Raw genomic sequence first — 11,935 nt, 5'->3', positions numbered from 1 at the left:
ACCATGTGTCACAGTGAAGGAAGATCATGTAAATCTGTGAACTGCAAGACAATGATCAAATTAACAGTCGTTTCAGGGAAAATGTCCCTCAGGCTGAAAAATAATTAGTAGTCTCTCACTATCCTTTCCCTACTAATAAAAAACACGATATTATTGTTGACTGTGCTAATCAAACACCTCCTGTGACCCCGATGGAGCTTGATGTAAAATGGAAGGACTGTTCTATTGTGCCGACATACACATGCCTTCCTCAACATTTCCATTTGCCTTTGCAATGGGTAACCAAAGTGCTCTTGACCGGAACTTTGGTGAAAATGAAATACCACTCTCTCTGCCCTTTTGATGGATTTATTTATCTTTCCAGGGAAATCGAACGCGTTCTCTCCAACGCTGACTCTTTCAAATTTAGCTTCCGCCTGCGCAAAGTGAGTACAGATCTCTTCCGAACCCGCGAAGAAGGTAAGCATCCAGACGGAAAAATTCAGAGGGTAGAAATTGGAGGACATCCGTCCCAGGTGCCTAAATGACCGGGTAAGGATCCACCAGAGTTGCGGCTTTCTTGGTCCCTGCAGTTTTGTGGGGTTTTTTGGTGTTTTGGTAAGCGCCTACTCAGTGCCAGGCACCATTTTAAGCACTGGGGTGGATACAAGCTAATCAGGTTGAACACAGTCCCTATCCCACAAAGACCTCAGAGTTTCCAGAAAGGGAAACTGAGGCATGGAGAAGTGAAGCAAATGGCTCAGGGTCATCCAGAAGACAACTGGTGGAGCCGGGATTAGAGCCCTCACCCTTCTGACTCCTGGGCCCTGGCTCTATCTTCTAAGCCTCACTGCTTCTCCGTTGCGGGAATGGGCAAGGTTTGTAAAGATGAGTCGCTGGGGATCAGTCTTACTAGAGTGGTTCATTTCCACCATCAAACTGATGATGAAAATCCAGCTATACTTCATATACACTGGAACTCGGATGAAATCCTTTCCTGCAGCGGGCAAACTCCGCTGATCCTGCTCTGAACTGCTCTGAACAGAGTAAGCATTCAGCAAATACCCCTGATAATAAATACTTAACCAATACGACTATCATTAAATGAATTGCTTAAAGTCTCTAGATGTCTGTTTGGAGAGCTGTAGAATAACAATAATAATAATGACGGCATTTGTTAAGCGCTTACTATGTCCAAAGCACTGTTCTAAGCGCTGGGGAGGATACAAGGTGATCAGGTTGTCCCACGGGGGGCTCACAGTCTTAATCCCCATTTAACAGATGAGGTAATTGAGACACAGAGAAGTGAAGTGACTTGCCCAAGGACACACAGCTGACAATTGGCAGAGCCGGGATTTGAACCCATGACCTCTGGCTCCCAAGCCCAGGCTCTTTGCATTGAGCCAAGTAGAACAATTCAGCATTTCCCTATTTACCTTTCTGGAAAAGAAGTGGGAATCACAATGGGGGGTAATTCTGAAATCCTAGGAGGATAGTGTCACAGGAACCAAAGTTTTAATTACCGGTACTCAACATTCAAGGTGGACCAAAAGAAAGGACCAATTCTTATGTCCCTTGTCTTTCTCCAGCCTTTTGCTCTGGGATGACAGATCTGTTTCCTCTCCTCCTTGAAGACAAAGTCTTGTTACATGCTCTGAATCTCCCCTAGAACAAATGCGACAGTGTATTGTCATGGCCGGAAAGGAGAGGAAGACAAGACCAAACTATAGAGAAGCAGTATGGCCTAGTGGATAGAGCTTCTGGGAGTCAGAAGCACCTGGGCTCTAACCCCGGTTGCTCTACTTGTCTGCTGTGTGACTTTGGGCAAATCACTTCACTTCTCCGTGCCGTGATTCCCTCATCTGTAAAATGGGGATTGAGACTGTGAGCCCCACGTGGGACAGGGACTGTGTTCAACCATTTTGCCTCTATCTACCCCCAGTGCCTGCCACAAAGTAGGTGCTTAACAAATACAATAAAAACAAAACAAACAAACAAAAAAAACCAGAGACACTCATACAAATAATTTAGGCAGAAACCTAGGTAATCCAACAAAATCAAGTCTTTTTCCCTGAATGATAACTGTACCTCCTCAACTTTCCAGGCCACTTGGAGAGCGATCTGTCCACCAAACTTTTTCTTTTCCTTATGTTATTCATCAAGTGCTTACTTTGTGCCAAGCACTGTCCTAAGCACTGGGGTAGCTACAAGGTTATCAGTTTGGATACAGTCCCTGACCCGCATGGGGCTCATTGTCTAAATTGGAAGGAGGAGGAATTAATCCCCATTTTACAGATGAGGAACCGGAGGGCCAGGGAAGTGACGTGACTTGCCCAAGGTCACAAGGCAGACAAGTGGTGAAGCCAGGATTAGAACTCAGGTCTTCTGATTCCCAGGCACATACTCTTTCCAGTGGATCACACTGCTTCCCACTATTTCCTTTATCGACGACACCCCTTTTCAATGAGGGGGGACCATTAGAGAATTACCAGTCTCCCAGCCCTTGAGCGGTAGGGAAATCTTACACTGAGAAGCAGCATGTCCTAATAGATGGAGACCGGTCTTGGGAGTCAGAAGGACCTGGATCATAATCGCGGCTCCACCAATTCAGTTCAATTCAATCTTATTTACGGGGCACTTACTGTATGCAAAACACTGTACTAAACCCTTGGGAGATGACAATTATCTGCTGTGCGACCTTGGGCAAATCACTTCTCTTCTCTGTGCCTCAGTTAACTCATCTATAAAATGGGGATAAGGATTGTGAGCCCCATGTGGGACAGGGACTGAATACAAACTGATTTGCTTGTATTCACCCCAACGTTTAGTACAATGCCTGGCATTTAGTAAGCGTTTAACAAATACCACAATCATTATTATTATTAGGGGATGAGGGTGGAAGGCCTGCAGCCGGAGAGGGCAGGTCAAGGATGGGAAGACCACTCCTGAAGCCTAGGGCTCAGATGAGCAGAAAACCTGCCTCCTCCCAGGGGTGAGAGAGTATATCAGCAGCCATTATTCAGACGTGCCTTGGGCCGACGGACACCTCATCTGAATAATAATCATTAATAGAGAAGCAGCGTAACTCAGTGGAAAGAGCACTGGCTTGGAGTCAGAGGTCATGGGTTCTAATCCCGACTCCACCACTTGTCAGCTACTTTGGGCAAGTCACTTAACTTCTCTGAGCCTCAGTTACCTCATCTGTAAAATTAGGATTAAGACTGTGAGCCCCATGTGGGACAACCTGATCACCTTGTATCCCCCTCAGCGCTTAGAACAATGATTTGCACATAGTAAGAGCTTAACAAATGTCATCATCATTATTATTAATAAGAACTATGGTACCTGTGAAGCACTTAATACATTGCCAAGCACTCTTCTAAGCACCCTGTCCTACATGGGACTCACACTCTTAACACCCATTTTACAGATGGGGGAACCGAGGCCTCAATCTCACCAGCAAAACAGAGCTGTGCTACATGGAAGAGAAACTCTGGGTACCAATCCACCTTCTTCAAGATGCCAGTTTCCAAGTCTCAGGGAGGGAGATACTCCTCATCCGGTTGGGTTTAAGTTTAGCCTCCCTGAAACTCGACAGGTGTAAACATGAACTCTGTGATTTGAGGATCAAGGGAGTTCATTGAAAGCCATAGGAGGGACAGACAGAGCAGCGGGGAAAGGCCGGGATGGACGAGGGAGGGAATGGAGCTGGGGGGGGGGGGGGGGGGGAGAAAAAATCTGCCTGAAGCTGGGGAATCCACAAAGAAACCGCTAATAGGATCCGAAAGGGGGACTACTTCTTTCAAACAGCTCAAGGTCCAACTTCTCCAAGAATCACTGCCGGACGGCTGAAAACTCCCTGATGGAGAGGTCCAGCTGCCCAATTCCACGAAAACAATCGAAAACATGGAGACAGACTGGGGAATCAGGCAGGGTCCCAGCTGGGCTGATGGTGGTGGTGGGAAACGGATGGAGGCCGGGAAGAACAATGGCTCTATGGGGGAAAACCCCATCCTGCCTCCCCCTCCTCTCGAGGGAGCCTGTGAAAGGAGTTGGGAGTCGATCCATGTGTCAGAAGCACACAGACCCTCCCGCCCCCAGCCCTGATGGGGAACCAGGGACAAAAAGGAGCCGCTCACAAAGCAGGGCGCCATCTCAGACCCAAAGAGAGGTCGGCGGCTGAGAACTGAAAATCCAGACCAAATGGACTATAACTGTTTCCGAATCAACGCTTTCTTGATTTTCTTGTCCGGGCTGGATGGGCTCCCGAAACGGGTGACAGTGTCACACTGCCCAATTTTGCAAGGAAGCCAAATTCAGCCATGTGGATGGGAGGGCAAGACATCATCCCCGAGGGGGGAAAGAAACAAAATAAACAACGCCAAAAAAAAAAAAACAAAAAAAACCCCACTGTTCTGAATTGAGACACGCTCCCAGGCTGTGTGAGCAGTAAATGCAAGTAAATTCAGAACATTTGAATCAGCCGCTTTGTCATTATTTCTGAGCTGTGTTGGAGGACATGACCCCGAATCACTGAGGGAGATGAAAAAAAGGAAAAAAGGAGAAAGGAAAAGAAAGAAAGACAGAAAGAAAGAAAGGAAGAAAGAAAACGTAGGCTGAATGCAGAAAACCTAGTTCTGCTTTAACTTGAAAAGGTTTTGATTGAACTAACTGCTTCTTTGTGGCCCATCACTATTTATTGACACATAGACATCTCAACCATGGAGACAAATGACAGCAAGGCTACCTCGGATGCAAAGGATCCAAAAATGCAATGACGTCGACTGTCTCTAACCCGTTTGTAGTTTTGAAGCTCCATTTCACATTTGCCCCCAAACCATTATGGATAAATAATTCCTACTGCTTTTAGGATCCACATTTTTTTTAACTGCAAAATGCCAGAAGCAATTAAACCAAAAAGAAACGGTTATAGAAAAACAGTATTCAATGCTGTGTTGCCAAAAAGTTTTACCAGACCCCTAAGAAGGCACACACACACAAAAAAAAATAACGCCTATCCAGCAGTAATATCATTTTGCATTTTATTCCTGCAAGGGAGCCAAGCTCAAATTAATTGTACTAACTAAACTTTTCTTCTCGCAGAAATGAAAGATATGCTGTTGTCAACACTTCAGCACAACCCTGACGCCACTTAAACGCACAGGAGGGTGTGACATCCTGCCCCAGCTGCCTTGTGCTAATTAATCACTCTGGTATTTAGGACCATTCAAGCAGACAAATTAATGGAGAATAATTAGTGTATCTTTGTTCCAGCTCAGCTCTGCACACCAGATCCTCTCAGGGAGAGAGGGGGCTTTGATCTATTAGCATGTGCATAGTTACACTTCTGTTCAGCAAGTTCTGTGGAGATTAAGAGAAAAGGCAAATTAGCTGACGTGCGGCTGGGGTTAGGACACTCTTCTGTAAAGAAAGCTCTGTGTTTGGGTATCAGCTTTCAGAAGTAAATTGGTGATCCAGATGCTGATTTCACAAAACACAATTAGGACTTCTGGAGAAAAAAAAAAGCAACAAACCAACAGCACACCAAGAGGAAGGCTTTCTCATTAAAATAATACTTAATCCCACCATCGCACAGTTCTGAGACCTGGGGCCTCTAAATGATCATCTTTCCTTTCCTCCTCCTTATCCAGCTAGTTCTCTTGGTTGAGCCAAAAGTAGATTTCATCATTAAATAATAATATTAATAATTGTGGTATTTGTTAAGTGTTTACTATGTGCCAGGCTAAGCCCTGAGTAGGATACACGCAAATCAGGTTGGGTGCAGTCCCTGTCCCGCATGGGGCTCACAGTCTTAAACCCCATTTTACAGATGAGGTAACTGAGGCACAGAGAAGTGAAGTGACTTGCTGAAGGCCACACAGCAGACAAGTGGCAGAGTAGGGATTAGAATCCATGACCTTCGTACTCCCAGGTCTGAGCTCTATCTATCATCACACTGCACTGCGGTACATCTTGTAATCAAATACAGGTGGCCATTTCACTGACAATTTGTCTATCAACTCTGTTGCATCATACTCTCCCAAGCTCTTAATACAGTGCTCTGCACATAGTAAGTGCTCAGTAAATACCATCGATTGACAAAGCCCTCCCTGAGCCTATCTGGAGGAAGTAGAACCCAAATCGTATTTTCAAGCAGCAACACTATCAGCGGCATCTTCGAGATCCGTTTAATCCCAAAACATTTAAAAGAAAGGTAGATTTAAAGCCCAACCAATCCCCCAGAAAATTCAGCATTCCATCAGAGGAGAATAGACGAATCCTGGTATCAACTGGGGTCTTCACCGACAGAGTTGGGGGGTGGGGGTCTGCTTGAATGATAAAAATACCAATTTTATTTCTCAGAAAAAGACTTTTACCCTCCCCTGGTGGAATGTTTTGAATCGGAAAATGTTCTCCTGTTGGGAGAATGAATGGCAACAGGCCAGAGACACTTTAATTGCTAGTTCCACAAGGGAGCCATCCTGATTCTGCTCCATGGGCGTGCATGCTCACACTCACACACACTCTCAGACACACACACACACACACACACACACACACACACACACACACACACAAAACAGTTGCCTCAATCTCCACGTAAGAATGCAGTGCAGAATGCAAGACCACTATCTTTCTCATCTTTCTGGAATTGTTTTAGGCCCCCAGGTTTTGACCTACAAATTTTTCCATGCCTCTCCCTTCCATGCCCACCGGCAACTGTCCTGGCTGGGGGACAGACCCAGTTTTCCTCCAGGATGGCAGAGAGACCCCCCATGCTCAGAATCTCTCAGTGGCTGGAGAGGGCAGGATTAAGGGGTGGGCTGGGTTCAGAGACAAGAGAGACCACCCAATAAGGAAGCCAGGCCACCCTCATGGCAAGGTTCTCCTCCCTCTGAAAGGACTAAATGGTTTTTAAAGAAATGTCATTCCGGGCTCCACAAAGCAGGAAGACCGCCGGGGTTCCTGAAGAGGCTCTTTAACCCTTCAGCATCGCAGAGCAGAAGGGGGGTGTATGAAAGAGGATTTTCCCATTTGAGGTCTGCCACCACGGGGAGATATTATCGCAGGCCACCGAGTTGCCGGCCTTCATAAAAACATGATCCTATTGTGCGTTCGCTTGTTGGATTCTGCTCGAAGATGGAGGTGGGGGGAAAAGGACGGCTTCAAAACCAGCCAGCTACACATTCTTCCCATCCCTTTACTAGAGGAAATCCTCCAGTGAAGGGAGGGATGAATCCTTGCCGACAGCCTCCTCCAAAACTGGAGAGAGGCCCCTTCCTCCTCCTGGATCTCAGAAAGGGGCATAATCCTCCCTAAAGGTCAGCATCGCGCGTGGGAGAGGAGATCGGGAAGTGACACTTGGCTAGGACGAAAGGAGCCGAGCCCATGTGTGGCTGTTGCTGAGCAGCTGAATGTAATTTAGTCGTAGCAGCGGGGGCAGAGGTCAATGATTTTATATTAATGGGGATCACGACAGTTCTAAACTGTGGCGTGCTTGGAAATAAGTGTTGTACGGGGCTGCTCGGAAGGGCCAGGAGAGGAAATGAGCTGTGTCACTGTCTCCTCATGCCTTGCAGCAAACACTGAGATGTGTAAAGTTGTTGCAGACGTGCAACCATCATAATATTTTATAAACAGCAATTATCCATGGCTCCCGTGAAAGATCAAACCTCGGCAATCACATGGCTAACTTGAAGAAATGTATCCTCTGCCCAAATGTTTTTTTCAGAATAAATGGATTATCTGCCAATTTCCTAGACCTGATTAGGTGAATATCTATCTGTTCGTCTGGATTGCAGGGGAGATTTGCTGGGACGTTGTTAAATGAAAGACACATTGTATATTATCGATTTATATTAATATCCGTCTCCCCTTCTAGACTGTAAGCTCGTCATGGACGGGGAATGTGTCTGCCACCTTTGTTGCACTGTACTCTCCCAAGAGCTTAGCACAGTGCTCTGTGCATCGTAAGCGCTCAATAAATATCAGGATGATGATGATTAGATCCTAGGGAATCTTGATATATCCTCACAGCAACCCTCCCCAAAGCTAAAGAAGAAGAGGTTTCAAGATAGGGGATTTAAAATGATAATAATAGGGATAATAATAATGGATATTTGCAAATCCCAAGTGCTGGGATGGAGGCAAAAAAATAATGATAATAATAATAATATTAACAATAATAATGGTATTTGTTAAGCGCTTACTATGTGCAAAGCACTGTTCTAAGCGTGATCAGGTTGTGCCACGGGGGACTCACAGTTTTAATCCCTACTTCACAGATGAGGTAACTGAGGCACAGAGAAGTTAAGTGACTTTCCCAAAGTCACACAGCTGACAGTTGGCAGAGCCGGGATTTGAATCCATGACCTCTGACTCCAAAGCCCGGGCTCTTTCCACTGAGCAATGCTGCTTCTCAGCATGTGGGTGCTAACAGTCTAAGTAGTTGGGAGGACAGGCATTGAATCCCCATTTTACAGATGAAGAAACTGAGGCACAGGCCTAGTGGAAAGGGCACAGATCTAGGAATCAGAGGATCTCTAAGCTCATTGTGGGCAGGGATGGGTCTGTTTATTGTTATTTTGTACTCTCCCAAGCACTTGGTACAGTGATCTGCACACAGGAAGTGTTCAATAAATACAATGAATGAATAAATGAAAGGACCTGGGTTCTAACCCCAGTGCTGCCACTTGTCAGCTGCATGACCTTGGGGAGGTCCCTTCACTTCTCTGTGCCTCAATTCCTTCACTTCTCTCTGCCTCAGTTCCTTCATCTGCAGAATGGGGATTCAATAATTATGACACTCCTACTCAAACTTATATCTACCCTGGCACTTGGTACAGTGCATGACACATAGTAAGTGCTTAAGCAGTACCACAATCATCACTACTATTACTATTGTTCAGTGGGCTCAATACGGTCCTGACTGTATAAAATAAACCAGTATATGGTGGTGTCAGATCAGAAAAGATTTTGTTCACCTAGGAATAGCCCTGTTGGAGAAGTGAGGTATCTAAAAACTTCTACAGACAGTAACGAACTGCAACTCCCATTGTTACTATTAGTACTGTGGCTGTTCATTGTATTTGCTTTATTTTTCAGAATTATTGCCTTTTTAGATCGAAGTCTTTGAGGACGGGGATCATGGCCATCTACTCTATTGTACCCCCCCAAGCACTTAGTACTGTGCTCTGTACATAGAAAAAGCTCAATAAAAACCATCGTTCAACTGACAGATTGATTGATTGAATGAGTATCCTTCACTCTTCTCCCTCCCCTTGCTGACTGATTTCTATCCTTATTTTTTCCCTCATCCTTGGTATGGTACGTTGTACCGAGTTAGCCCTTCAAAACAGGTGATAAATGCACAAATAAATGTAATGATAAGACCAACAAGAAAATTTTGTTCATATAACCAATCCTTGATTGACTCCAAGTGGACAATCAGCTTGGTTTGTTTCATTCTAGAAGTACGTGTAAAAATTCTGGCCCAGTACATTTACACCGAAGCCCAAAATATTGTTTGGTTTTCACCAGCACTTATCTTCTTAATTGTCTCTTTTGCTACTAATTTTACTTGTGCTTTGACTATGGTTAGCATGGTTAGTAGTGTGGTTAAATACTACTGGCATTTAACTAAATACACACAAAAATGAGCCCCGGGTATCTTAAAAAACACAAGAGAAATATAAGAATCATTCACATCAGCTCTTTGAGATCATTCTGATGAAATAGCTACCTTTTTATGATATTTTATAGAATCATTTAATGTTACACTTCTTTATGGCATCTTTTTAGGGGGTTGCTGCTTTCTCACAATGCTGGGAAAAGCCGGGATATTTTAATTTTGTGTAGCAGATAGTAGAAAGATGGCTTACAGCTATTATTCAAGAAATATTTCAAAGTATGCTCAATTTTCATCCCTTAATACATTTCTCTTGAAATAAATTCTTGGAATTTTTCACAAAGCTTTCAACCTCATAGAAAGTGGAAAAAAATGCACTCCCGTGATGAGAGACGGAGTAAGCCGTCTGATGAAAAGATAAAATGTTGTGGCACTGTGGTGTTTGTGAGACTGATGCAGATGGTCTGTAGTGTGATTCTGCACCCCTAAAAAGACCCCTATTCCACCACCTCTAATACATAATTCTTCAAGCGATATCTTCTGCTCCTCTCATCACGTAGACTTCAGGGGTAATCAGACCGCACCTGAAATTTGGGGAAAGAGAATTCCTGGTCCCATTATGAAGTCCTGAATTCTCCAGGTCTAGCTCCGCTTCAATGGGGCTGGTCTGGAGAAGCGGGCATTCTTTCACCGTTGTGATGGGAACTGAGCATCTAATGGGACTCCAAAAGCCGAGAAATGTAGGAAGGAGGGTGAGAAACGTTAGATTTACAGCTGGCCTCTTCTGCCTGGCTCCATTTCCCTTCTGCTGGGGCACTGACCCAGAGGCTCTGAATGGGCCAGTCATACAGTCGGAGGGACACCTGTTATCCTAGCACCCTTGACCTCGAGATCGGCCAGGGAAGGGGACAGAAATGAATTAGAGGATAGGAATCTTGGTCCCACTTGTTTTCTGATTTTTGGGCTCCACCCTCTGCCCCACAACCTCCTTTTTACTTTCTCACCTCGATCTGTAAAGATACAAGGGCTTGGCCTCTGGTTACTGAGTGGGAAAAAGCAGCCTGTCCTAGTAGAAGGATAATCATTGTGCTACTTGTTAAGCATTTACTATGTGCAAGCACTGTTCTAAAGCACTGGGGTAGATACAAGTTAATCAGTTAGGATACAGTCCATGTCCCACATGGGGCTCACACTCTTATCCCCATTTTGCTGATGAGGTAACTGAGGCCCAGAGAAATGGAGTGACTTGACCAAGGTCACGCAGCAAACAAGTGGTGGTGTCAGGATTAAAACCCAGGTCCTCCAGAATCGCAGGCCCGTGCTCTATCCACTTGGCCACGCTGCTTCTTCTTCACATCACAAATTCCACCCGAGAGGGTGGTGTGACCTAGGGTAGTTACGCTTCTCTGTGACTTCATTTCTCATCTATAAAATGAAAACTTTCCCTGAAACTCTGACCTGCTTTGGAAAGCAGCAGTGCTGGACATAATCGATTAACTCATCAGTGGTATTTATTGGGTGCTTACCATGTGCAGAACAACTGTACTAAGCAATTGGGAGTGTATCGTAAGACAGGGTAGGTAGACGCGATCCCTGTCCACAAGGAGGAGAAGCAGCATGGCTCAGTGGAAAGAGCACGGGCTTTGGAGTCAGAGGTCATGGGTTCAAATCCCGGCTCCACCAATTGTCAGCTGTGTGACTTTGGACAAAACTCTTAACTTCTCTGTGCCTCAGTTACCTCATCTGTAAGATGGGGATTAAGACTGTGTGCCCCCCTGTGGGACAATCTGATCACCTTGTAATCTCCCCTGCACTTAGAACAGTGCTTTGCACGTAGTAATCACTTAATACATGCCTTTTTTTATATATATAAAGGAGCTTACAGTCCAGAGGGGCAGGCAGACGTTAACATTAATTACAGATGGGAATGTTTTGGCACCGGCCCAGGAGGAGAGAAAGTCTCAGAATAGGCATTCCAAGTTGGAAAATGCAGTGGTTGGGGTGGAGAGGAAAGCCATTTAAAGGCTAGTAAGGGCTAGGGAGGGCTTCATCTCTTCTGGCCTTGCTACTGGCCACTCCAGCCTGATGCTTCTGGTAGCCAGCCCTTCCTCTCCCCTCTTACTTTGCCCCGATGTCCAGGGTTTTGTGACTGACATCTTATTCAGTGGCCGCTTGCCATCTCTCCCTCCTCTCCCCCCGACAAAGATGGCTCGCTTGTCACCAATACCTTGATCTCTGCCATCCTTCCCTTCCAGAAGTCCATTCATCTCGGGGGGCCAGCGGCAGGGAAGGCTGGAAACTTTGTTCAGAGTGTTAGTCCACTGAGGT

This window comes from Tachyglossus aculeatus, chromosome 19, assembly GCF_015852505.1.
Source record: "Tachyglossus aculeatus isolate mTacAcu1 chromosome 19, mTacAcu1.pri, whole genome shotgun sequence".
NCBI lineage: Eukaryota > Metazoa > Chordata > Mammalia > Monotremata > Tachyglossidae > Tachyglossus > Tachyglossus aculeatus.
The sequence above is the reverse complement of the archived record's forward strand: the minus strand, read 5'-3'. Positions refer to the sequence as shown.